This window comes from Hemitrygon akajei, chromosome 8 (assembly GCF_048418815.1).
Source record: "Hemitrygon akajei chromosome 8, sHemAka1.3, whole genome shotgun sequence".
NCBI lineage: Eukaryota > Metazoa > Chordata > Chondrichthyes > Myliobatiformes > Dasyatidae > Hemitrygon > Hemitrygon akajei.
The window spans coordinates 17,166,472-17,193,518 of record NC_133131.1 but is presented as its reverse complement, the minus strand read 5'-3'; the positions used below and the strand labels follow the sequence as shown (position 1 = coordinate 17,193,518).

Here is a 27,047-nt window from a genome sequence, read left to right as displayed (position 1 = left end):
GAGAATGGGGAGGAAATGTGATCTAAGAATCTTTGACCGTGGAATGATCGTTGGTGCCAGATGGGGTGGTTTGAGTATCTCAGAAATTGCTGATATTCTGGGATTTTCACACAACAGTTTCTGGAATTTACAGAGAATGGTGCATACCATATTAAACATCCAGTGAGCAGCAGTTCTGCAGGTGAAAATGTTAATGAGAGAGGTCAGAGGAGAATGGCCAGGCTGGTTCAAGCTGACAGGAAGGTGACAGTAACTCAAATAACCACACGTTACAACAGTGGTGTGCAGAAGAGCATCTTAGTACACCACACGTTGAACGTCGAGTGGAGGGGCTACAGCAGCAGAAGACTACACCAGGGTCCACTCCTGTAAACACCATCCCAATGTGTAACAATATTAATGGCCTTACATCACCACCGGGTCAGACACAACAACCCCCTCAGATCACTGGAATCGAACAGAGGTAAGGAGGTAATTAGTGTAGTGAATCTGTGGAATGCTCTGCCACAGACTGTGGTGGAGGCCAGATCCGTGGGTATATTTAAGGCGGAGGTTGATAGTTTCCTGATCGATCAGGGCTTCAAAGGATATGGCGAGAAGGCAGGTGTATGGGGTTGAGTGGGATCTGGGATCAGCCATGATGGATTGGCAGAGCAGACTCGATGGGCTGAATGGCCTAATTCTGCTCCTGTGTCTTATGATTTTATGGTCACACCTGAGAAAGTGGCCACTGGGAGTATGTACCTTCTGAAATGATATTTGAGCCAGAACTACCCCAGCGTTTTAGAATAGCCCTTGAGCTGCCTCTTTGAACTGCTGCAAGTACGCTTGCGATCTGAGGACGTGTAGTGTTTAGATCCGATGATGATGTTGTTACACGTCGGGATGGCGTGCAATCTGGGGGGTAATCTGTGGGGATTGTTACTCCCTTGCTTCTGCCACCCTTCACCTTCTTACTGATGTAGGTCGCAGGCTTGGAGCGTGCTGTCAGAGAAACTGCAAATAGAAATATCCCCACCTCGCTCCTTACGTGAAAGGAAGGTCAGTGTTTAAGCAGCTGTAGATGGCTTCACCGAGACACTGCCCTGAGGACCTCTTAGAGTGATTTAAATATAATTAGACATCATGGATAAATGTTTCATAGCAAAAAAAATTGGCATATTTTATGTATTCTAATTCTTGAGGTCTTGTAACATAAAGCCCCCCACTCCGAGGTACTGACCTTCTACGACACAGATTAGCTTTATTTATCTGACACACTAACTTCGGAAAATTTAAGTGAAAGGTGTCACTTTGCCTCAAAGGCAAATGCAATCTGACGTTTGTGCTGGAGGCAGCCAGCAAGTGTGGCCAGGCTTCCAACGCCAACGTAACATGCCCAACGTAACCTTAATCCATACGTCTTTGGGTTTTGGGAGGAAACCGGAGCACCCGGTGGAAACCCACACGTCCAAGGGCAGGACACACAAACTCCTTACAGACTGTGGCGGGGATCGGACCGCGATCAGTGATCACTGGCGCAGTAAAGCTATTGCGCTAACCACTACGCTAGTGTGCTTGCCCATGACTGTCATCTAAGGTAGCAAAGAGCAGTGGAAACTGAGGCAGAAACGGACAGAGGTTTGGTGGATGGCAGTTTAACACCTTGAAAGAGACGCAAAGCGTGTTCTCTGAAAGCTTTTCTTTTATTCCCTATTTACTAACTCCTCATGCTCTAATAAAATGCTTTGATACCAGGTCGGTAGCCTGAAAATTAATGCTGTTTTTCTCTCCACGGGTGCAGCCCGACTCCAGCTTTTTCTTCTCGTTAACCATCTGCACTCTTGTGTCAAACTCACAGGTTTCTCAAAACGCAGGTAATGGCCAACGCACAAAGATGTGTACAACACTTCAGTCCAATGCGGATCTAGTTGTCCGAGTAAGACCATTAAAACATAAGACAGAGGCCTGAGTTAGCCCATTGGGCCCATCAAGTCTGCTATCCCCCCTCAACCCCATTCTCCTGCCTTCCCCCTGTAACCTTTGGTGCCCCTGCTAATCAAGAACCTATCAACCTCCACTTTAAATATACCCAATGATGACCTCCACAGCCACAGATTCACCACCCTCTGGCTAAAGAAATCCCTCCTCATCTCTGAAGGGGTGTCCTTGAATTCTGAGGCTGTACCCTCAGTCCTAGACTCCCTTACTATAGGAACCATCCTCTCAACATCCACTCTGTCTACGACTTTCAATATTCAATAAGGTTCAATAAGATCGCCCCTCATTCTTCTAAACTCCAGTGAGTACAGGCCCAGAGTTAAAGCAACAGACAATCTCATCTGAGCCATATATTAGCCTTAGTTCATTGCATTATAAGTTGACAACAATGAGTCTCCTGCCTGTAATATTAATTCAATTAATTATTATCTGCTTTCATTAGTTTGGACAGGTCAATTGCACTTAAATACAGTGCCTTGAATGAGCATCTCCTGCATCCATCCTTTCTTATTTGTCAGTGTTGTACTTCATAAGATCGAGTATGTCATTTGGGGTACTAATCCAAATATCATTAAATTCAACCTCGTCAGAGTAGAATGTGAAATTAAATTGCATGAATATTGCAGTTTATGGCCTAACAATGGCAAGACCCAAACTTGGTCCAGAAAACCCTGAGCAACACACACAAAATGCTGGAGGAACTCAGCAGGTCAGGCATCATCTATGGAGGGGAACGAACAGTTGACGTTTTGGGCCGAGACTCTTCATCAGGACTGGAATGGAAGAGGTAAGAATATGGGGGGGAGGGGGGAAGGAGGACAAGCTGGTAGGTGACAGGTGAAACCAGATGAGGGGGAAGGTGGGTGGACAAAATGAGAAGCTGAGAAGTGATAGGTGGAAGAGGTAAAGGACTCAAGAAGGAACCTAATAGGACAATGGATCATAGAAGAAAGGGTGGGAGAAGGGCCACCAGACGGAGGTGATGGGCAGGGAGGAGAAGTGAGAAGGGGTGAGTGGGAATTCAAAATGGGGAAAGGAGAAAGAGAGAGGGCAGGAAATTACCAGAAGTTTGAGAAATCCATGTTCATACCAGGTTGGAGGCTACCCAGATGGAATATGAGGTGTTGCCCCTCCAGCCTGAGTGTGGCCTCATTGTGGCAGTAGAAGAGGCCATGGAAAGACATGCTGGAATAGGAATTGAAATGGGATCTCCTGGATTTTGATGCAGACAGAGCAAAGGTGCTTAACCCTGTCTGGTCTCGCTCATGATATGTGACCGACTCAACTGCTCTTTGAAGTGCCTCAGCAACTTGTTCGTTCCTCTTACTGTATCTCATTTTCCTGAAGGAAGCCATTCAGCCCATTAAACACATACTGGCCCACAGGAAAATCCCATCAATCCCAATACCCCCACTTATTCTCTCATACATGCCCCTCATTCTCCCACCATCCATCAACCCTTGGGGAAAATATACAACAGCATGTTGTCCCGAGGGCCAGCAAGGCTTTGTTGGTCACATGGAGAACTTGCAAACTCTGCAAAGACAGAGCCGGAGGTCCGAATTGGACCTGGGGGTGGGGTGGGGGGGTCACTGAAGCTGTGAGACAACAGCTCTACCTGCAGTGCCACTGTGCTGTGGCAGCAGCGTTTACACTGATGCCCCATTGGAACCCAGGTTACAACGTCTGTGCTGAATGGCGTCTGTGCAGCCGACAGCATTGTGAATCAGAATCGTGCTTAATATCACCGGCACTTGTCGCGAAATTTGTTCTTTTTACAGCAGCGGTGCAGTGCAGTACATAATAATAGAAACAAAAACATGAATTATAACGCATATATGTATATTAAGTAGTTAAAAATAGAAAATAAAAAAGTAGTGAGGTAGTGTTTGTGGGTTTGATGTCCATTCAGAAAGTAGCTGGCAGAGGGGAAGAAGCTGTTCCTGAATCATTGAGTGTGTGTAAGCAGCCAATACAAAACATAACTATAGGAAAATTATCAGCGACCACGCATAATGTTCAGTTTACATTTTTGCCAGATGGTAATTGCTGATAAATAGTCTGACTATGTTATTGCAGCCACTTGATACATTCTTTCTCCCCCAGGAATTCAGATAATTGAAAGATGAGCCCCGGTTTGGGCTGTAATTAACCTCCACGCCAACAGGTTTATTGTAATAATTAGCCTCTAATAACAAGGTATCGCTGAAAGCTGTTTATATTTTTCCTCGCATGACAGGAGGTGTGCGTGTGTATGTGTGTGTTTGTGTGTTGGGCATGGAATTGTTGGTCCTTGCTGCTGTTTTTGTATTGTGTTTAACCAGCCACTCTGGATGCAATTTCGAGTTAGTGGAATTCATTGTGGCGACCCAGTCACTGTCTGGGGTTCGATTCCCGCCACTGTCTGTAAGGCATTTGTACGTCCTTCACCCGTGATCACGTGAGTCCCCTTCGGGTGCTCACGTTTCCTCCCACATGGTCAGATCAGCCATGTTCTTATTGAACAGCCGAGCAGCCTCGACGGGCCAGATGGCCTACTCCTGATCCTATTTCTTATGTTCTTACGTTCTTATTCCAAAACCATATGGGTTAGCGTTAGTGAATTGTGAGCTATGTTGTTGTCAGGCACCTGTGGGCTGACCGCAGCACAATCTTCAGACTGTGTTGGCCTTTGACGTAGGAAGACGCAGTTCACTTCATGTATTGATATTTCAATGCAGATGTGACAAATAAATGTAATCTTTAATCTTCTCACCTGTATTCAGCAACCACTTTTTTGGAAGCAGTTGACAGCAGAGAGTGGGGTTTGGATTGCAGGCAAGGAGTTTGAACGATACGCATAATTTACATCTGAATGCCAGTGCCACCTAGCTATGGCAACCAATTTGGTTTAAACCTTCAAATGGCCACTTAGAAAGGATTCTCATCACAGCGCAGGATTATAATTGTTCCCATGGCAACCGGATCTGTGCCACTCCAACTCCAAAATGCTTGGCAAACAAAAAGAAAATCAAAATCCATTACTAGCAAACGTGATACAAGAAACAAAAGGCAAAACATGTCAATTGTTTAAAAGGAAGCTGTTCGGGTGCAGGTACAAGCATGCAATTCAGTAGGAAAGATCTCCAGAAGAGACCATTCAATGGTCTGCCCTCTCAGATGTGAAGTAAAGGACCTCACACAGTAATTTATTCTACAGGATTAATTTACCCCTTCAGAATCCTCAAATAAAAGACCAGTCATCCAATGGAAAGAAGTTAATAAAGATTTGCTTTGACTTAAGACCAGCTTAGTGCAAAACTAAAGGGAATAAATTAGGATAGAAAAGGCGATGGCCACCACATCTTAGACACAGAGAATGGGAGTATGAGAAGGCAAAGGGGGAAGAAATCCAGTATTATAAAGCAGACAGCACTGCCATGAATGTTGATAAACAAAGGCACTGAGGCAAAGTGCAGGGCAAATCAGAATGTGGGGAGTAATGTAACTAATCTCACTATAAAACTACAGTTAACTAGAAACGCTCTCAATGATGTACCGTGGAGAGCGCTTGAACTGACTGCATCACCGTCTGGTATGCTGGGGGTAGGGGGGGTGTGGCTACTGCACAGGTTCGAAGTTAGTTGCAGAGAGTTGTAAAATTAATCAGCTCACTCAAGGGCACTAGACTCCGTAGCATCCAGGGCATCTTCAAGGAGCGATGCCTCAGAAAGGTGGCATCTATCATAAAGGACCCCCACCGCCCAGGACATGCCCCGTTCTCATTGCTTTCATCAGGGAGGGGGCACAGAAGCCTGAAGGCACAAACTCAACGATTCAGGGACAGCTTCTTCCCTTTCGCCTTCTGATTTCTGAAAGGAAATGGAACTCATGAACACTACCTCACTACTTTTTTATTTCCTATTTTTTGTGCTACTTGTCTATTTAATATACGTATGTATGCTTACTGTATTTCACAGTTTATTTCCCCCTGTTATCATGTATTGCATTGTACTGCTGCCGCAAAGTTAACGAATTTCACAATATACGCCGATGATATTAAACCTGATTCTGATTCAGATTCAGGAACAGCCTCTTCCCCTCCGCCATATGATTTCTGAACCCATGAACACTACCTCACTAATTTTATTTATTGCATGACTTATTTAACTATATATATATATATATCTATATTCCAAATTCCAAATGTACATGGATTGATCAAAGGAAGGATGCACATCCTGACCAGGCACGTTTTAATAAACTGTCCTGTTTTATTTTACTTGAAAGAGATATTAGCCACATTCTTATCAGCAAGCACGAGTTAAGAAAGGTATTATTTTCTGATGTCTGTGTTAATGCAGATCTGTGCTCCCACAGTGGAGCTTGCAAGTGAGCCGAAATGCAATGCAGATAAAATTGCATTTATCCTGAGAGGGACAGCAGTGCCACGGAAACAAATAAGAAGTAAGAATTTGAAAAAGTTTGGGGAAGATGTTTCAGACAGGATCTGATATAATCTGCATTAAAAATGTTATAAACAAGATGGATCCGAGGCACAAACTTGCTTATTCAAGATTTGAAGTTAAGGGTGGATTTACAGTACTGGGAAAATAGAAAAAAGTACTTTAGGACTCAGATTCAGAATCAGATTTTTATCACTAAAGTTATAAACTGTGTTGCAACGTGACAGTCCATGGCCTCCTTTTGTGCCAAGATGAGGCTACCCTCAGGGTGGAGGAGGAAAACCTACTATTCCATCAAGCTATCCTCCAACCTGATGGCATGAATATTGATTTCTCCTTCCAGTAATTTTTCCCTCCCCTTCTTTTATTCTGCACTCTGGCCTCAAACCTCTTCTTATCTGTCTATCACACCCTCTGGTTCTCCTCCTCCTCTTTGCCTCTCTCCTATGGTCCACTCTCCTCTCCTAGATACCTTTTTCTCCAGCCCTTTACCCTTCCTACCCACCTGGCTTCACCTATCACCTTCTAGCTATCCTCCTTCCGCAACCCCCACCTTTTTATTCCCCCTTCTTTTTCAGTCCTGAAACCAGGCTTTGGCCCAAAACGTTGACTTTATTTCCATGAATGCTGCCTAACCTGCTGAGTTCCTCCAGCATTTTGTATGTATTGCTTTGGATTTCCAGTATCTGCAGATTTTCTTGTGTTGATGGAATGAGTTGTTTTGCGGCAGCAGTACAGTGCAATAATAAAAAATAAGCTTAAGTTACAATAAGGAATATATATTTAAAAAATCTAGTGCAAAAAGAGAAGAAAATAGTCCGGTAGTGTTAATGGTCCATGGATCATTCAGAAATCAGATGGCGGTGGGAAAAAATTGTTCCTAAAACATTGAGTGTGTGTCTTCAAGCTCCTGTACCTTCTTCCTGATGGTAGTAATGAGAAGAGGACATGTTCTGGGTGATGAGTGTCTTTAAAGATGATGTCACCTTCCTGAAGCATGGCCGTTTGTAAATATCCTCCATGATGGAGCTGGCTCAGTTGAAAACTGTCTGCAGTTTTTTCCAATTCCGTGCATTGATGCCTCCAAACCAGTCAGTGATGCAACTAGGGTACATTTGTAGAAACTTGCCAGAGTCTTTGTCAACATACCAAATCTTCTCAAACACTTAATGAAATATAGCTACTGTTGTCCCTTCTCTGTAATTGCATCGATATGTTGGGCCCAGGACAGATCCTCTGAGATGCTGATGCCCAGGAACTTGAAGCTGGTCATCCTTTCCACTGCTGGCTCCCCAATGACAATTGGTGTGTGTCCTCCTTGCTTCCCCTTCCTGAAGTCCACAACCAGTTCCTTGGTCTTACTGACGTTGAGTGCAAGGTTGCTGTTGCGACATCACTCGCTACAATAGTTGTGTCATCGGTGTTTGAGCTGTGCCTAGCCACAAAGTCATGGGTATAGAGAGCGGAGCAGTGAGCTAAGCATGCATCCTTGGGGGGGGGGGGGCAGTATTGGTTGTCAGTGAGGAGGAGGAGGAGGAGGAAATAAAATCCTGTTTGTAGGGAACTCACAGTAATATCATTTGCCATTTGAACACTGCAACAGTAATAACTAACCAGTGTACTGCGGAACATGTGATCTGAACACAAAATACTGCATGACTGGAAGAGCAACGCTGCATATTCTGTCTGGATAACCTCCAAACTAATGGCATGAACATCAATTTCTCCAACCCTTCATCATTCTCTTTTCTTTTCCATTTCCATTTCTATTCTGATTGCCCTTTCATCTTCCTCTTTTCCTCAACTGCCCATCACCTCCTTCTGGTGCCCCTCCTACTTTTCTTTCTCCCATAGTCAACTCTCTTCTCCTATCAGATTCCTTTCTCTTCAGCCCTTTCAGAAGAGAGAGGCATCCTTTTACAATGGTGAATCTGTGGAATTCTTTGCCAAGGGCAGCTGTGGAGGCCAAGTCTTTATGTATATTTAAGGCAGAGGTTGATAGATTCTTGATTGGTCAGGGCATGAAGGGATAGGGGGAGAAGGACGGAGACTGAGGCTGAGAGAAAAAATTGGATCAAGCATGATGAAATAGTGGAGCAGACTCAATGGACCAAATGTCCTAATTCTGTTCCTATATCTTATGGTCTGTACCTTTTCCACCTATCACCCGCCATCTTCTTCCCTCACCCTCCCTCACTCGCTCACCACCTTCCCCCTCACCTGGTCTGTCCTAAACCTGCCAGCTTGAAGTCCTTCCCTTCCCTCTCCTTCTTGTTCCGGCTTCTTCCCCCTTCCTTTCTGGCTCTGGTGAAAGGTCTCAGCCCAAAACATCGACTGGTCATTCCCCTCAATAGACGCTGTTTGTCTTGCTGAGTTCCTCCGGGGGGGGGGGGGGGAGGTGTGTGTGTGTGTGTGTGTGTTGCTCTGATTTCCAGCATCTACAGACTCTCTGGTGTGTTTATAAAAATTACGGTTGTGCTGTCGGGATGGCGCAGTAGCACAGCTAGTCAAGTGACCGGGGTTCAATCCTCATCTCCACTGCCCTCCGTGTGCAGTTCCCATTGTCCCTGTGACCATGTGGGTGTCCTCTGGCTGTCTGGTTTCCTCCCACACTCCATGTGCAGCTTGGTAGTTTAATTGGCTGCTCTAAATTGCTGCTTGTGTGTGGGTGAGTGGTGGAATCTTGGGAGGAGTTGATGGGGATGTGGGAAGAAAGAAATGTGGTTAGTGTAGGATTACTGTAAATGATGGCTGTGCAGAATTGGTGCAACAAACGACCTGACTCTGTGGTGTATGACAATACAAACAAGTTATTTACCCTTTGGTAAATTGTATTCAGTTCAAATGTTCCTGATTGAAGATTAGATTAGCTTTATATGTCACATGTACATTGAAACAAACAGTGAAATGCGTTGTTTGCATCAAATCAAATTGGCGAGGATTGTGCTGAACAGCCCATGACTGTCACTGTGCTTCCGTCACCAATATCGTATGTCCGCAACTCACAAACCCTAACCCCCATGGCTTTGGAATGTGGGAGAAAAACAGGGCACCCAAAGGAAACCCCACAGTCATGGAGAGAGCTTGCAAACTCCTTACAGACAGCAGCAAGAATTGAACTCCAATCTTATATCACTGGCACTGTTTAGCAATTGTGCTAACTTCTACTCTACCATGTGAAGGTTCTGCAAGTTCTTCACCTCCAAACTTCCATTTGCCCTTGAGAACAGAAACGCCCCGTCATTCGTCTGCTTTTAGAAAATCATCAGCGAAAATTTGGTGGATTTGAAGTACCCAGGCTCCATACCACTGATAACTTGACTGAGTTTTTTGAGGAAGTAACAAAGGTGATTGATGAAGGTAGAACTGTGCATGTTGCCTACATCAATTCTAGTAAGGCATTTGACAAGGATCTTCATGGTCCTTGAAGAGGACAAGTCTCATTCAGAAGGTTAAGATCCACACTAAATTGGCTGTTTGGATTCAGAATAAAACTTTAATTAGGTCTCCGCTGGATTATTGCCTTAATGTCTGCCCGCCCCTTTGTAAGAAGGATGTCGAGGCTTTGTAGAGGTTGCAGAAGTTCTTTACCGAAGGTCCTGTTCCTGGGCCACTAGAGTGGCGTAATTGAATACAGGTTGCTGGCGCAGTAACAGTATTACGCTACCATGGTGTTGGAAGAGGAGGTGACTCAAAGCAAATGGAAAAAGTAATTCTTAGAAACTGAAGTGGTGGCCATTCTAAATAACCTAGGATGACTGTTGACTACTTGCCAGGTTTGTGGGGATGCGCATCCATCAAAACCATTTTAATTGGGATTGGGAAAGATTTCAAAGCGCTCCAAAGAAGCACAAGACCCTCTGCGTCCTCCCACAGCTCTGGAAACCTGGAAGGTTCATCAAGATCAGAAAGCACCATTGTATTTCCAAGTGGGTTTCCTGAAGCCCATCAATCCAGGTGTTTGTGCCCATGAATGAATGGAGCAGCAAGATACAATAACACCATCACCCGCAACACGTCTGTGGTCAGGTGTGGGAAAGAGAAAAGTCCAAGTAAGCTTCCATTACCTCCTGCCAAGAAACTTAATCCTGGCAAAGTCTCAGATCAACAGTAGTCCGCCCGAAAATACCTCTCAATTCATAAGAACATAAGAAATAGGAGCAGGAGTAGTCGGCCATCTGGCCCATCGAGCCTGCTCCACCATTCAATAAGATCATGGCTGATCTGACCATAGACTCATCTCCACTTGCCTGCCTTTTCCCCATAACCCTTAAATCCCCTACTATCCAAAGATCTATCCAACCTTATCTTAAATATATTTACTGAGGTAAATTCTCTGCTTCATTGGGCAAAGAATTCCTCAGATTCTCCACCCTCTGGGAAAAGCAGTTCCTCCTCAACTCTGTCCTAATCTACTCCCCTGACTCTTGAGGCTATGTCCCCCAGTTCTAGTCTCACCCATCAGTGGAAACAGCTTTCCTGTCTCTAACTTATCTCAATCTTCATGGACTTCAGTTGGCAGAACTTTGTAATTTTTTTCAACTTCTGGCAAAATGTTGGATTGGTGGGCGAAGAATTACCCACTCTGTTATTATGGTTGTCATCATGGTTATCTTTTTGAACTTTGTATTTAATCGTTAAAAGTGTATTCATGGGATTTGGGAATAGCTGGCCCACCCTTGAGAAGGTGGTGATGAGTTGCCTTCTAGATTCTGGTGGATATACACTCAGTGGCCACTTTATAAGGTGCAGGAGGCCGATAAAGTAGCCACTGATTGTATGCTTGCGGCCTTCTGCTGTTGTAGCCCATCCACATCAAGGTTTGACATGTTGTGCGTTCAGAGATGCTCTTCTGCACACTAGAGTCATAACATGCGGTTATCTGAATTTGCGTTGCCTTCATGTCAGCTTGAACCAGTCTGGCCATTCCTCTCTGATCTCTCTCATTAACGAGGCATTTTCGCCCACAAAACTGCTGCTCACTGGATTTATTTTTTGTCTGCACACCATTCATTGTAAATTCCAGAGACCGTTGCATATGAAAATCCCAGGAAATCAACAGTTTCAAACCACCCCATCTGACACCAATAATCGTTCCGTAGTCAGGGTCATTTTTGGATCACATTTTCCCCCCATTCTGATGGTTGATCTGAATAACAACTGAACCTCTTGACCTTGTCTGCATGCTTTTATGCATTGAGTTTCTGCCACATGATCAGCTGATTAGATATTTGCAGGTGTTCCTAATAAAGTGGCCACTGTACCATTGGAATGGGAGTTCCACAATTTTGACCCATCACTGGTGAGGGGTTAGAAATACATGTCCAAGGTAGGATAGTGTACAATATAGAAGCTTTCCTTTGTAGTTCCTCGAGTTCTTTTGTGTAGTGTAAGAGGTGATAGCAACAAAGCTCTCATCGGCAGCTGCAGCACATATTGTAGATGGCGCACACTTGCGCACAATTACACCTGTCAAAATCATTTTAGCCCCCAAGACGTGGCATCACGGTAGCATGGCAGTTAGCTCGATCGCTTTACAGCGGCAGTGATATAGGATCAGGGTTCGATCCCCGCCACCATCTGTGAGGAGTTTGTACGTTCTCCCTGTGACCATGTGGGTTTCCTCTGGGTGCTCCGGTTCCCTTCCGCTGTCCAAAGGCGCATGGGCTAGGGTTAGTGATTTGTGAGCATGCTACGTTTGCGTTGGATGTGTGGCGACACTTGAAGCCTCCAACACATTCCCAGGGAAGGATTGGATGTAGACACAAAATGACATATTTCACTGTAGATTTTGATGTACATGTGACAAATAAAGCTAATCTCTTTAAATCAAGTTTAAATCATATTAATATTAGGAGCTGGAGGAGGCCACTTTGTCCATCAGAGGCTCTGCCTTTCATTCTGATCATGGCTGCTCTTCCCCAAGCCTCACCTCCTCCTCTGTGCCAGTTACCCCACTGCCCTCAGTTCCCTGAGCTTCCCTTTTAATAATCCTTGTGATCGAGTCTCCGCAGCCCTCTGTTGTGGATAATTCAAGACCCACCATCCTTCACCAAAGGTTCCCAACCAGCTCTGTTTCAAATCACCTCCCCCTTATCTAGTAACTTTGAAACTGTAATTAGTTTATTATTGTCACAGGTACCAAGATAGTGAAGACCTTGTCTTGTATACTGTTCATACAGATCAATTCACTGCAGAGTGCATTGAGGTAGAACAAGGTAAAACAATAACAGAATGCAGAATAATGTGTAACAGTATGGACAAAGTGCAGTGTAGGTAGACAATAAGGAGCAAGATCATAATGAGGTATAAAAAAGCTGGATGAACTCAGCAGGTCGGGCAGCATCCGTTGAAAGAAGCAGTCAACCAGAGTCAATGGATCAACGGATGCTGCCCGACCTGCTGAGTTCGTCCAGCTTTTTTTTGTACGTCTTGATTTGACCACAGCATCTGCAGTTGTCTTTGTGTTCATAATGAGGTAGATTGTTAGATCAGGAATCCATTTTATCACTCATTCGTGATTCTCCCAACATTGAAACTCAGAACCCTTGGGATGTTAAATGTTTTATCAAGATCACCCCTCACTCTCCTCAACCCAGTAGAATAAGGGTTTAATGAAACACACACAAAATGCTGGAGGAACTCAGCAGGCCAGGCAGCATCTATGGAAGAGAGTAAACAATGTTTCGGGCCGAGACCTCATGAAGGGTCTCAGCCCGAAACATCGACTGTTTACTCTTTACCATACATGCTGCCTGGCCTGCTGAGCTCCCCCACCATTTTGTGTGTGTTGCTTTGGATTTCCAGCATCTGCAGATTTTCTCGTGTTAAGGATTTAATGTCTTCAGCCACTTGTGATAAGGCAATCCTTTTATTTCAGGAACTTACATAGTAACTGCTTTTCAAAACTTTGAGGTTCACTGTGAAAACATTTCAGGTCAAGGTATTTTAGAGCTACCAGGCCTGAAGGTATCAACAACATTCTCGACCGTCTTTCAGTCATGGATTATTACAGAAACCGGAAACTCAGCGACAGGGTGAACACCTTATCTGCAATCAGACTTGATGACCCAGACAGAGAAGCCAGCCATAACCACTCAAGATGCTGGAAAGATTTTTGCCTCCACCATTTTGATTTTGCTCTGGATTCCAGAATCTCCAGTTTCTCGTATCTCCAAATGATTTTTATTAGATAATGCATCTCAACTCATGTGTGTGAAGGAACCCAAAGTGAACCCAGGATTATTTTCCCACGGGTGTATTTGGCTTCCAAACAAAATTGTTTCAAAGCAAAATTGATTCTCTGCCATCATACTTTTCTATGACCCAGTCATAGATGGCAGGGGTATGGAGGGCAATGATCCCAGTGCAGGCCAATGGGAGTAGGTAATTTAATTGTTTGGCATGGTCTAGTTGGGCCAAAAGGCCTGTTTCTGTGCTGTACTTTTCTTTAACTCTATCAGAGTTCTGAACAGTCACTACGTTTGCTCTTTTTTTTGCACTTTTTTGATCCAGAACTGGCTTGCCGACAGAAGGCAGAGAGTGGTTGTAGACGGGTCATATTCTGCATGGAGACCGGTGACCAGTGCTGTGCCTCAGGGATCTGTTCTGGGACCCCTACTCTTTGTGATTTTTATAAATGACCTGAATGAGGAAGTGGAGGGAAGGGTTAATAAATTTGCTGATAACACAAAGGTTGGGGGTGTTGTGGATAGTGTGGAGGGCTGTCAGAGATTACAGCGGGAAATTGATAGGATGCAAAACTAGGCTGAGAAGTAGCAGATGGCGTTCAACCCAGATAAGTGTGAGGTGTTTCATTTTGGCAGAATATAGCATTAATGGCAAGACTCTTGGCAGTGTGGAGGATCAGAGTGATCTTGGGGTCCGAGCCAATAGGACACTCAAAGCTGCTACGCAGGTTGACTCTGTGATTAAGAAGACATACGGTGCATTGGGCTTCATCAATTGTGGGATTGAGTTTAAGAACTGAGAGGTAATATTGCAGCTAAATAGGACCCTGTTCAGTCCCCACTTGGAATACTGTGCTCATTTCTGGTTGCCTCACTACAGGAAGGATGTGGAAACCATAGAAAGGGTGCAGAGGAGATTTACAAGGATGTTGCCTGGATTGGGGAGCATGCCTTATGAGAATAGGTTGAGTGAACTTGGCCTTTTCTCCTTGGAGCAACGGAGGATGAGAGGTGACCTGATAGAGGTGTATAAGATAATGAGAGGCATTGATTGTGTGGATAGTCAGAGGCTTTTTCCCAGGACTGAAATGACTAGTACTAGACGGCATATTTTTAGGGTGCTTGGAAGTAGGTACAGAGGAGATGTCAGGGGTATTTTGTTACGCAGAGAGTGGTGAGTGTGTGGAATGGGCTGTCGGATAGGGTTAAAAGATAGGGTCTTTTAAGAGACTCCTGGATGGCTACATGGAGTTTAGAAAAATAGAGGGCAATGGGTAAGCCTAGGTAGTTCTAAGGTAAGGACATGTTCGGCACAGCTTTGTGGGCTGAAGGGCCTGTATTGCGCTGTAGGTTTTCTATGTTTTTATATATATATATATATATATCTATATATATATATATATATATATATATATATATGTATAACAGAATAAAGTGTAACATCTGCAGAGAACGTGCAGTGCCAGTAGACAAGGTGCAAGATCATAACAAAATAGATTATAAGGTCAAGAGTCCATCTTATCATTCATATCTCCTCAGTACATATAAGTAAATATATAATTTTTATATAATATATATATTTGTATTGTAATATATTGTACTTTACGGATTGCACTGTACTGCTGCCGCAAAAACAATATATTTTACGACAGTGGTAAGACCCCCGAGACTGATTTTCTACATGGAAGCTGTAATTTAAGGATTGATGTCAGGGCACAATAAATTAATGATTGAAGAGAAGGGTGAGCCCAACGAGCTCGGCTCCGAAGCCGCGGCTTGTGTCGGAGGATTTGAGTGGACTGCGCCTTTAAATCGTGCAGCCCCAGCGTGAGCTCCGTCCCCGCTTTAAGAGGCTGGGAGGTGGAGCTGTTGCCTGTATTTCCTCCGGATCGGATCGGATCGGCGAGTGCGATCCGGAGCGGCTGCGGGAGAGAAGCTGGCAGCGGCAGCGGGAGCGGGAGCGGGCGACATGGAACCTCAGCCGAGCATGGTAGAGTCACAAGTGGGAGACGGGTGGCGGGGAAAGGGGAAATAAAAGGGGAAGCCCTTTGCAAGCCGATTATTTAACCCCTCTTTTTTTAAAAAAAAAATACAAGTCTCTAAACACAGTGTGGCGACAGTCGCTCTAAAAACATTACCAGGTAAATGAGGTCGCAAGTCCCACTGAATGGAGATTTTCTTGTTTTATTTCGGGGGAAGGGGAGGGGGGCGAAGGTTTGGTCTCGAACTAGTTGCCGGGGTGCTTTGGTAACGATGTGGTTGGTCCAGGTTCTGTCTAGAGAACCCCCCCACCTTCAAGCGTTTGTTACTGCGACACCCAGGGCAATCGCTGTACGTTTACCGGACCGGACCCGCTCTGCCCACTTCAGGTGTTTTTTTAAAATTTCACCATTCAGCTCCATTTGTAATGCTCTCCCCGGCGCTGCGATGTCTGACGATAGTAGCGGCACCACCGGGAATACTGCGCCGCGGCTCCAACTTCAATCGCCGCCCGTGTTGGAGGCAGCAGCGGAAGTGTGTGTGTGTGTGTTGGGCATCGATCAGCAACCGAGGCGACACGGGGAACTTGCTAGAACCGACGTTGTGGAACTGTGTTGCCAAGGCGACACTTGGCGCCGACGTTCTTCCTTCATCTGAATTTGTGCCCATCCTCCGTACCGTGAAACTACGGGGAAAGTGGGGTGGGTGGGGGGGATTAAAAGTTTGATTATAGTGTGATTTCCCCCCCCCCCCCCCAACTCCTCGCAGCGGCCCAGTTGGAGGGGGCACGGCGGTAGTGGCCGAGAAAATGAAACCTTCTTCCTTTGGTTTAGTTTTCCCCTGCACGTTTATGATTGCGTGGATGGAAACTGTCATACACGTGATGGGCTGAATGGCCGCCCCTGTGCTGTGGATTTCTGATTCGATGTGGCTGCTCTTGCACACTTTGGTCAGCTCTATCCTTGCTTCTCAGGGCTCCTGAGACTATTTCCCCTCTCTGGGGAATACAGTTTCTGAGAATAACAGATTAGATCCAAAAAATGGCAGCTGGAATTTAATGCAGGCAAGCACTTTGGAAGGACAGACCAGGGTAGTCTAGTGAATGGCGGGGCACTGAGGAGTGTGGTAGAACAGGGGTATTTGGGAATACAGATGTAAAATTCCTTAGAAGTGTTATCACAGGTAGAATGGGTCTTAAAGAAAGCTTTTGGCACACTTCATAAATCAAAGTATTGAGTTGGGATGTTGTGCTGAAGTTGTATAAGATGTTGGTGAGGCCTAATAATGTGCTGTTTTGATCACCTAAAAGATGTCAATAAGATTGAGGAAATGTACAAGAATGCTGTGAGGACGTGAGTTATAAGGAAAGTTTGAATAGGTTATTAGTATTTTATTCTCAAGAGCGTAGGAGAATGAGGGAGGTTTGATAGAGATGTACAAAATTGAGGGGTAGAGACAGGGTGAATGCAAGCAGGCTTTTTCTACCGAGGGTGGGTGAGACTAGAACTAGAGGTCATGGGTTAAGTGTGAAAGATGAAATGCTTAAGGGGAACATGAGGAAGAACTTCTTCACTCAGGGTAGTGAGAGTGTGGAATGAGCTGCCAGCGGAAGTGGTGGATGTGGGTTCAATTTCAACACTTGAGGAAAAAATGTGGATAGGCAAGGGTCTGAAGGGTTATCGTCTGGGTGTAGGTCGATGGGACTAGACAAATTGATTGCCATGGACGTATTGGCTGAATGGCCTTTTTCTATGCTGGAGTGCTCTATGGCTCTATTTAGAGGAGGAAGGAATTGTTGGTGTTACCTGATTGCATTGCTTCTCAGTGGTTAGATCTCAAAGGTCTTCCACTTGCAATTACAATCCTGAGGCAGTGTTCAGAGAGTCAAGCCATCATGTTGTTTGGTGGTACCAGTCCATGAGAAGTGACCCACAATCCATGGTGGTGGGTCCCTTGAACCAGTCCTTGCAGACTTGTGATCTGGTATTCTATTAAGCAATTTTAGCAGAATTTTTACCAGTGAGTTAAGAACATGAAGTAGCCATTGGAGTGTTTTTTTTTTGAGGCAATTGCATTATTCCTAAATGTACATTAAGGAGAAGGGGTAGAGTACTGAGTGAAGAGAGGGTGGAGATGGGTCATGTGGAGAATGAACAAACCCTCCTGGCATTGAAGACTTTGGCTGGGAAAGGCCATTCTGAGCATGCCATCTTGAGTTTGGCAATTCAAGTTCAACAGCACCATCGCTGGTTGGAGGGCAGAACTACACTGAGCTTAAAAAGGGTAGGCTCCTGTAATAAATGGGATATAGAAAACAGTAATTTAGTTGACAACAAATGTTTACAAAGCATGATGGGATACTTTATAAATGGTTACCATATTTAACTGTTGGTGGTTTTCCAGCAATGGATATTGCCATTAACAGCTTATCCTAATAATCATGGTTCTGCACATATCAAAGATTGAAGGTCCCACACATTTCAGGAGCCTCTTAACTGTGGCTTCCAGTCTTGTTTCAGAGACTATGTAGTCAACCCAACTCTACCTTGTAGGGAGGGGGGGGGGCGTGAAGGAGTCACCTGGCATGAAAATGGCCTCTTTGGTGCAACTGGCCCATGTTGACCAAGGTGGCTATCCAACCTAGTCCCATTTGCACTGAACCTTCTCAACCTATCTATTGCATGTACCTGTCCAACTATCTTTCAAAAGTTATTGTTAATGCCTGCCTCAACCACTTGCCCTGGCAACTCTTTGCCCATGAAGTTATTTTAGAAAGTTGCTGTGCAAGTTCCTCTTAAATCTCTCTCCTCTCACCTTGAGTCTATGACCTCTAGTTCTTAGCTCTTTAACTTAGGGTGAATGCATTCTATTTCCAGATCTATGCACCTCATGAGTTTATACATCTCTGTAAGATCATTCTTTCTCCTAAGCTCTGATGAATAATGTCTCTCCTTACAAATCAGTCTTTCAAGTCCTAGCATCATGCTTGACTGACAGATCCAATCATTCCTACTGTGGCCATCAGAGTTCTGTAACTAAATGCAGCTATGGCCGTGTAGGAGTTAATAACCATTTGGTGACTGAGATAGAGCTGTCCATTCATAAAATCTTAGACTTGTTTTCATTGAGATCAGGAGGTGGGTAATTCATTGCAGATTGCCTCCTTGTCTGTGGGAGGTGATTTATTTGTAAATGGAATTGGATTCTGGGTGGGTGAGGTTCCCTGTGAGAATACTCTGATTACCACCTTGGGTGATTATTCAAATTGTTTTTCTTTTCCAACTATTCATTCTCAATGTGAATCAATTTCCCAAAATGGTTAACTGTGAAGGCAATTGGCATTGGCTGTTGTAGAATACTGATGTGCTCTCAAGCCGCTGTAAGGTTGGGAGTCTGGGATATTGACCCGATGATGATGGCATGGCAATAGTGTCCATGTTGGATTGAAGAGAATTTGATGGCAATTTCCCTCGTGTCTGCTGGCTTTGCTCTTTTAAGTGGAAGTTGTAGTGTGGTTGATGCTTGCTGTCGGAACAGTGGTGCTGACTTCCTACTATGTCTTGTAGATAGTGGAAAGTTTTTGCAGCATCAGGTGGTGAGTTTTTGCTGCAGAATACCCCTGCAGTCAGTCAGTTTATTGATGAGCTTGACTGGATCAGAAATGACAAAAAAATTCCAAGTTGATAATTTGGCTGCATGTCAGGATGAGTTGGTTCAATCCTGATCTTTACTTCTGTAGGTAACTTGCCCATTATCAGCTTTCAACTAATATGCATGCAAATAGCTTCATTTTCTATGGAGGGAATTGGACAGTTGAGGATTCTTCATCTGGTCCAGATTGAGAATCTTGACCTGAAAGGTTGATTGTCCGTTTACTTCAATAGAAGCTTCCTGACCCACTGAATTTCTCCAGCAGTTGTTTTTTCTCCAGATTCCAGCATCTGTGGTCTCCTGTCTCTAATTTCATTTTTGATTTTTTTTTGTTTTGTGAATGGGACTGACACTCTGTTTTTGACCTTGTCATGGAAGGTGGTGAAGCAGCTGAAGATGGTTGGACCCAAGATACTGACTTGCAAAGTATCAAGTGAAAATTGGGTATAATAGACTCTCCATGGCATCCAGCCAAATCATAACTCCAGCCAGTGCTTGAAATTCCCTCTAGTTCTCACTGATTCCAATCTTCCTTGTCTTTGTTGATGCCCTTTGCTATCAAATGCTGCCCTGATGTCAAAGGCAGTCTCTCTCCTCACCCCCGGGGTTCTGCTCTTTGGGCCACAGCTGCAGTGAAGACAGTACTGAGTGGCTGTGTGGAAGCCAAGTGTCAGTGGCCAGATTGTTGGTGAGTCATTGTTGCCTGGCAGTTACTGTTGCCAACATGTTCCATCGTTCTATTGAAGATAGAGTTGGTTGAAGATGTGATAGCTGGCATGTTTTGTCCTGGGTTTTGTGAACAGGATGCAGTTGGACGTCTGAGTAGCTACATTGAACATGCTTGACCAGAGGTTCAGCTAGCTCTGGAACACAATAACATGGTAGTATAGTGGTTAGCACAACACTATCACACCAATGACCTGGGTTCAATTCCACTGCTAGTCTGTAGGGAGTTTGTATGTTCTCTCTGTGACGGTGTGGGCTTCCTCCAAGTGCTCTGGTTTCCTCCCACATTCCAAAGGCAAGGATTAATTGGTCACGTGGGTGTATTTGGGCAGTGTGGGCTCGTTGGGCTGGAGGGGCCTGTTACTGTAGTGTATCTCCTAGTAATTTTCAGGTCAACGTCAGAAATGATGTACGAGCTTATTTCACTTGGGTTAATGTATCCACTTTGATCTCAAATATAGCAACGGCAAGACGGAGGATCTTGTTCTTCAAAAAGGGAATTGATCACCTAATCATTGAATTGAATTTGCCTATTTATTATCTTGTTCTGTACCTATGCCTGATGAGCATCTCTGCACGGATATTACTGATATCTGTAGAGCCATGTTTGAGATTACAAATAATCTTTGACTTAACCAACATGGATAACTTCCCTCACCTCAAAACTGAGCTGATTCCACAACCTTTCAAGGACTGTCTGTAATTTTAATTGGTTATTTTTATTCTTCTATAAATGCCTATGAGAAAGTGAACCTCAGGCTGGTATATGGTGACATGTACATACTTTGATAATAAATTTGCTTTGACCTTTGACTAGGTGTAGAAGATCATTGCAGGGCTCGAGCACAGTACAGACAGGTCCCCATTAGAAGGACACGTGCTACCCATCCAAGTGAGTTATTACTCTGCTCTATGAAAAGAGCACCGAATTTCTCGTGAAAGCAGGTGGAGTGATGTGGCCTGGTCCCTCTTTTGCCTTGATCCAGCTGACTGGTTGGGACTAATTAATAAGGAATCTTTTGAAGCAGTGGGTTGGGATATCCAGATCCCAGCTCTTGTTTTGCTGTCAGAGATTGACGTGCATTTCTGACAGCAAGCTAGGGGAAAGCTGATGTGTAACACAATTACACTGTGACAGGAAGTAAGTGTGGTGTTACAGGAAGTGTATCCATATTCAATTTAAGGGAAAGATGTCAAAACTCCTTGTGGTTCTTCTAGTAAGGAAAGACTCTTTATGCACGTTTCAAACAGGCCTCAGTCTTTCACTTGGGTATTGTCAGATCCCGATGATTTTGCAATCCAAGGATTCTGAAGATAAGAATGAGGCAAAAGACTTGCTACTTACAATCATTTTATTAAGCATTACAAGAACAAAGAAAACAAGGGGAGAGGCATGCTGAGAGTCAAAGAGGGGGAGGAGCAGTGAAAGAGCAAAGGAACGGGGGTGGGGGTGGGGGTGGGGGGAGGGCAAACAGAGGTGGTCTGGTGTTGTTGTACCAGACCACTGATTCCTTTTGAAATTCCCACAGCTAACAGTTATCAATTAAATAGCTTGACCCAAGTAATGTGACACGTACCACTGAAATGAAGAAGTTTTCAGAAAAGTAGAGGGATCTGTAACCACTGGAAAAACTCACTGAACAATCACATGCATACAAGTGATTATATTAAAAACACAAACATGCTAAACTACAGGAAAAATAACAATTGTATAGCCCAAATGCCACAGTATTTACCTAGGTTTCTCTGTGCAGGTATTAACATTTGGAACCTTAAAGTCTGAGTGCTGTTGGCAGTTTGGAGCTGCCCACAGATATTTTTAATATCTTTTGCTTGTGCAAATATTACAAATATTATATTGGTCTGGGTATGTTGTGTGTGGAGAGGCAATTGAAAGGCTTCTTTCTGGCTTGTAAATTTGTGATTTTATAATTCATTTTTAATTATCTTTTTCATATTCTAGATATGAAAGCAACCAGATTTTCTTAAAGAAATCTTCCATTATAAAATGTTGTTCACTGACATTGACCGGAACATCTTCGTTGGGGGTTCTGAGGTAGACTGACCCATCCTACATCACTCTAACACTTGCTTAAACACTTGCTTAAACTTTATATTTAAAAATACTGTTGATTATGACACTCTAGATTTTGGAATCATAGAAATTATGACACAAGCACACTGGGCCTTCTGTGCTGCTGGAACCTGTTTCATTTTCATGTGCAGCTCTGTTTGTGTTGCCTTTGCTGAAGGGAGCTTGATTAATAACATGGCCTGGTTCCGTTCAGAATAATGGAAAAGTGGGCGGGCGGTTATTACAGGTTCCTGGACACCTGCTGATGAGTAAGGTTTTGTCTTTCCTACACTGGAGAGCAGGGTTTTCTTCGGTGGCTCTCTCCTTCCTACTGTCATGGTGACCAATTTTCAACCTGCAATTTTCCACACCTCACCAATGTGCAATGCTGGTATTGTTAGTCCAGTTAAGTGGTGTTAGTGATATTGTCATCGCATGTGCAGTGACAAGTGTGCCTTGCACACTGTCATAAGGATCAAATCAGTGCACTGAGCTGGAAGAAAGTATAGTAATAACGTGTCAAAGCCACAGAGAGTGCAGGTAACCAATAAGGTGCAAGATCATAACGAGGTGGATTGTGAGGTCAAGAGGCCATCTTATCATACAAGAGGACTACTGAAGAGTCTGCTTGCAGCAGGGTAGACACGGTCTCTCAGCCTGGTTGGTACGTGCTTTCAGGTTATTGAACATTTTACCTGATGGGTGGTGGCACTGGGGTGGGTGGGGTCTTTGGTTATGCTGGCTGCTTTTCACTGAGGCAGCACAAAGTATAGATGAGGTGGTAGTTGTAACTATGTCCAGAATCTATTTTGAAATTTCCTTGAAGAAAGAGCAAGTGGTTTAGTCGTGAGGCATTTTTCTACCATGCCTCAGAATTTCGATATGTCAGTTGTTTGGTATAGTTGCAGGTGGCCTTGGAGAGATTTAATTCGGAACAAACCTTTCCAAACTGGGCAGGTTCCGTTGGTTGGTGGTGCTCTGTTCTCGTGATGCTTGTACATCAGGCAGGGCAGATAACAGGCAACCAGGTTTTTCACCTCATGGACCGCACAGCACTCGTTCCATGGCTTTTCAAATCCACCGAAGCAAGAGCTTGTGTCCTGCGGCGGGGGGGCTCTGGTTTGAGCTGTTCGAGAAGCGATATGTGATCTCTGTTGCTGAAGGATTCACAGGCAGCCCCTGTGGCGAGGAACAGGCATTTGGTGTCCGTTACACTTGCAGACGGCTCAGCTACTTGCGAGGCGAATGAATTGGGCAGAATGTGTTAGATGTTATTCATGACCAGTGACATAATACTACGGCTGTGTTCATTGTAACCAAGCACATAATGAACTAAATGGTTGTCTGCATGTTTTTTTGCTGAGTCTTTTATCAAAGAAGGTTAGATGTGCTGATCAATGAAAGGTATGTTAAACTTTGATCCTGGTACGGCAGTGCGATCTCTTGATTATGTTATTCTTCCGGGGGTTGACTCGTGGGTCTTCAGTTGTCTGTAGAGGTCGATCTGGGATCCACATATTTTGGTGCAGTGTGGGCCAGACTAAGGTGGTGGCCGTGGTCATTCGCTGGGCCTCTTAATCCCAGATTTGTTTCTGGACAGGTTAGGCTGTTCCTGTACTTGTGTGTGACACTCTTAATGGATAACTACAGGATTTGGGTTGCCGTGGTGTTCACTTTTGCTACATTCTAAATTCGAAACAGCCGGAGCTGGTTTTTATTTTGGCTTCCTAATCCTGTTGGCTAATGGAGGTCGATACCGATTGAATGGCGGGGTGGGGAGGCACTGCTGAGGGGTACTTGCCCCTTCTGGAATTGCTCTGATGCCTTGTTTCTACTACCGACGTGTTGCAGTGAGATGAAGGGGGCTTTGTGGTTTGGATTAATTTGAGTATTTCCCTAAACCAGGCATGTACTTTGAAGTTTGATATATGCAAATTCCTTTCAGTATAACACGCAGCACATTAAAAAAAAATCCTCCATGATTAAACTTTGGTCTCATTCGCTTCCAGTAGCCAAGGTTTGGAATTCCTGCCTGCCTGTTGACCTTCGGGACATATCCCAGCCATTCCAAATGCAGTCCCTAATGGACTAATATAACTTTAGGGTGGGTTGGACCTTCGATGCTACAATTAAAATTGAAATCAGCTTTCACAGTAAGCAGGGATTAAGTTTCCAGAGCAACTGAGGATCCCTTAACTCAGACTTGTTTTGTCCCAAGGGATTTAATTTCTGGCATGGAATCTAATGCCTTTGTTTTTAATCATGCCCTGAGCTTGTTTTCTGTAGGAGTGGGATCTGTGTCATTTTAAAACAATTGTGCAGGCAAATGAATTGTGAGGCTAAATATTTAGAACTGATCAGAAACCCTGCTAACTAACTCTTCATCCTCCCTTGCTGCATTTAAGGGATTTACGGTCTTCCGGAATTGCTGCTGGGACCCTCGATTGGCGGTAACTGAATTCAGCAATACCTCTTGTTTCCGGAGCCTGCTTGGATTTCTTCTAAGAATGTTGGAGAGGAACTTGCCAGATCATTGAGCCGCGGAGCGCTGCAACATGTAAACGGGCCCTTTAGCTCATCATATCCACACTGACTATCCCATTCACTTCCGCTAATCTTGCATCTTTCATTGTCATCAACTAGCCTATGCACCAGGGTCAAATTACAGTAGGCAACTGGGATGAGGGTGTGTGTGTGTGTGCAAACTCCACACAACGGCACACGAGGTCAGGATTGAACTCGGATTTCCGCGGCTGTGAGGCTGCAGCTCTGTTAACTGTGTCGCCTCAGATCAGGCTCTGTGGAGAGTCTGATGGTGATGTTGAGGTTACTGATTGACCAGCTAATCTGCATCCAAAACCACTCGATAGTTCCTGATCATCTTGCGCTTTGGGGGACACCTGGCTCTGGGAGTGAGAGAAGATCCAGGCCTTCCAGCCATGAGTATCCATTCCCTAGAGGAAGGAAGGGACAAAGTTTATTACCCAGCTTGTCTGCTGGCCTTGGGCAGTGTTCAGCAACCGCTTGCTTCTTTCTGAACTTGGTTCATTCGAATGTTCAAGCAGAGTGTGTGATTTAATTCTTTTTTTTAAAAAAAAAAGCATCTCTGACACAGTAGCATTCCCTCAGCACTATGCTGAAGTGTCAACCTGCACTCAGTGGCCACTTTATTAGGTACCCTTGTACCTATAAAATGACCACCGAGGGCATGTTCATGGTGGTCATTTTCTGCGGTAGCCCATCCACTTCAACGTTCAATGTGTTGTGCATTCTGAGATGCTCTTCTGCACACCGCTGTTGTAACGTGTGGTTATTTGAGTTACTGTCAGCTTGAACCAGTCTGGCCATTTTCCTCAGACCCCTCTCATTAACGAGGCATTTTCACCCACAGAACTGCCACTCACTGGATGGTTTTGTGTTGTTGTTTGGTTTTTTTTTCCCGCACCGTTCTCTGTAAACCCGAGACGTGTGTGTAAATCCCGGATAAGCAGCTCCTGAGGTGCTCAAACCAACAATCATGCCACAGTCAGTCATTTCTGGATCACGCTTCTTCCCTCTTGACCGTGTCTGCATGCTTTCATGCCTTGAGTTGCTGCCGTGTGATTGGCTGATTTGATGTTTGCATTAATAAGCGGGCATACCTAATAAAGTGGCCACTGACGTGTGCTCTGGTCCTACATGAAGTTACAGGATACTGTAAAGTAGCCCATACTTGTGGAGTCACACTCCAATGGCTGATAAATTTCTGGGGTGGTGGAAGAGAAGTGAGGCGTGTACCTTAACAAGCTACAGTATTGCAAATCGAGTACACTGCAGTTTTTTAATCATCTAAGCACAAATTGAAAATGTCCACAGATTTAAGAGTGCAGAAAATGGGGTCCGAACATTGCTTAGTGTTTGTGTCACATTTGTTAATTTGCCAGCAACAAATGGCTGGTTTTTCACTTGTAATTAAGGGTTTTTGTGAACCAGAGTTTACTGCAACCTACTCAAAAAAACAATCTGTTTATTTTAAACAAAGTTTGCAGATGCTGGAAACCCAAAACAATATGTGTAAAATGCTGGAGGGACTGTGCAGGTCAGATAGCATCGATGGAAATGAATATTTGGGAATCTTCAGGACTCTGGAACTTTAAAGAACTGTACGCACACCTCGGCAGGAACTCTGGCAGCATCAATGGAGAGGAATTGACATTTAGGGCCGAGGTCCTTCTTCAGGTCCTGTGTAAGGGTGTCAGCCCAAAACATTGTTTATTCTTTCATCATTGAAGCTGCCTAACCTGCTGAGTTCCTCCAGCATGTTGCATGAATCTATTAATCTGACGACTTAATGAGTTGGTGAGTACACTGTGTTCCTCATTTTTAAATGAACATTCCTTTGCTCCATTATTTAGAGTTGGGGTGTAATTCTTGCCCACCCTGGCACTTTGGATCTGCTGTGAAGCTCTCTGTACCTCACGTGATGTGTGACTTCAATAATGAAAGGCATTGTTCCACATTTCTCACTTTGCTTCCAATCAAGGGATGTGCATGTGTGATTGGACCACAGTTTCTGTACCAGCAAGAGAGCCAGAACGTTTGCTGTTCCAGGGTGCTATCACTGTGCTGGCCCCGACAGTGCCCTGGCCTTGTAACTGACTGTAGTAAATACACAGTCACTGATGATGAGGTGGGAATTGTGACAGTGGTCAAGTTCCTACATCACAAGGCACAAATTCAACCTGTCTGAAACGTCGGATTACATTTTACAGATTTAACTAGCTTTTTGTTACTGGGATTATTTAATCTCTGACAAATGATGTAAACTATTTTACCAATAGCTGAAGGAACAAGCACTCAAAGGTCCTTTGGCGGGCTGGTAAGTGGGGTTGGGGCACAGTTAAGAGAAAAACATTTGGTATGATTGGTCTGCATTACGGGAATTCATTTAATGTAAATGGTATTTATGGAATGTGGGTTTTATTGGCAAGTTTAGTATGTATTGCCCTCGAAGGGGTGGTC

General features: G+C 44.3%; 1 protein-coding gene across 5 annotated transcripts in view; it reads left to right on the top strand.

The window, feature by feature from the left end:
- Window positions 1-27,047, top strand: part of dusp14 (dual specificity phosphatase 14) — a 58,347-nt gene that overhangs the window by 11,756 nt on the left and 19,544 nt on the right. Inside the window, exons 1-3 of one of the 5 annotated variants that reach the window (XM_073053358.1) lie at window positions 15,519-15,605; window positions 20,790-20,864; window positions 21,936-22,028. The exons of 1 other annotated variant lie outside the window; for it this stretch is intronic. The gene's annotated coding sequence lies outside the window, so the exon portion shown is untranslated. Of the gene's footprint in view, window positions 1-15,487; window positions 15,606-15,664; window positions 15,757-20,789; window positions 20,865-21,935; window positions 22,029-27,047 lie in introns of those variants that run through there. 3 more of the 5 variants (XM_073053359.1, XM_073053357.1, XM_073053360.1) reach the window with 3 other exon arrangements.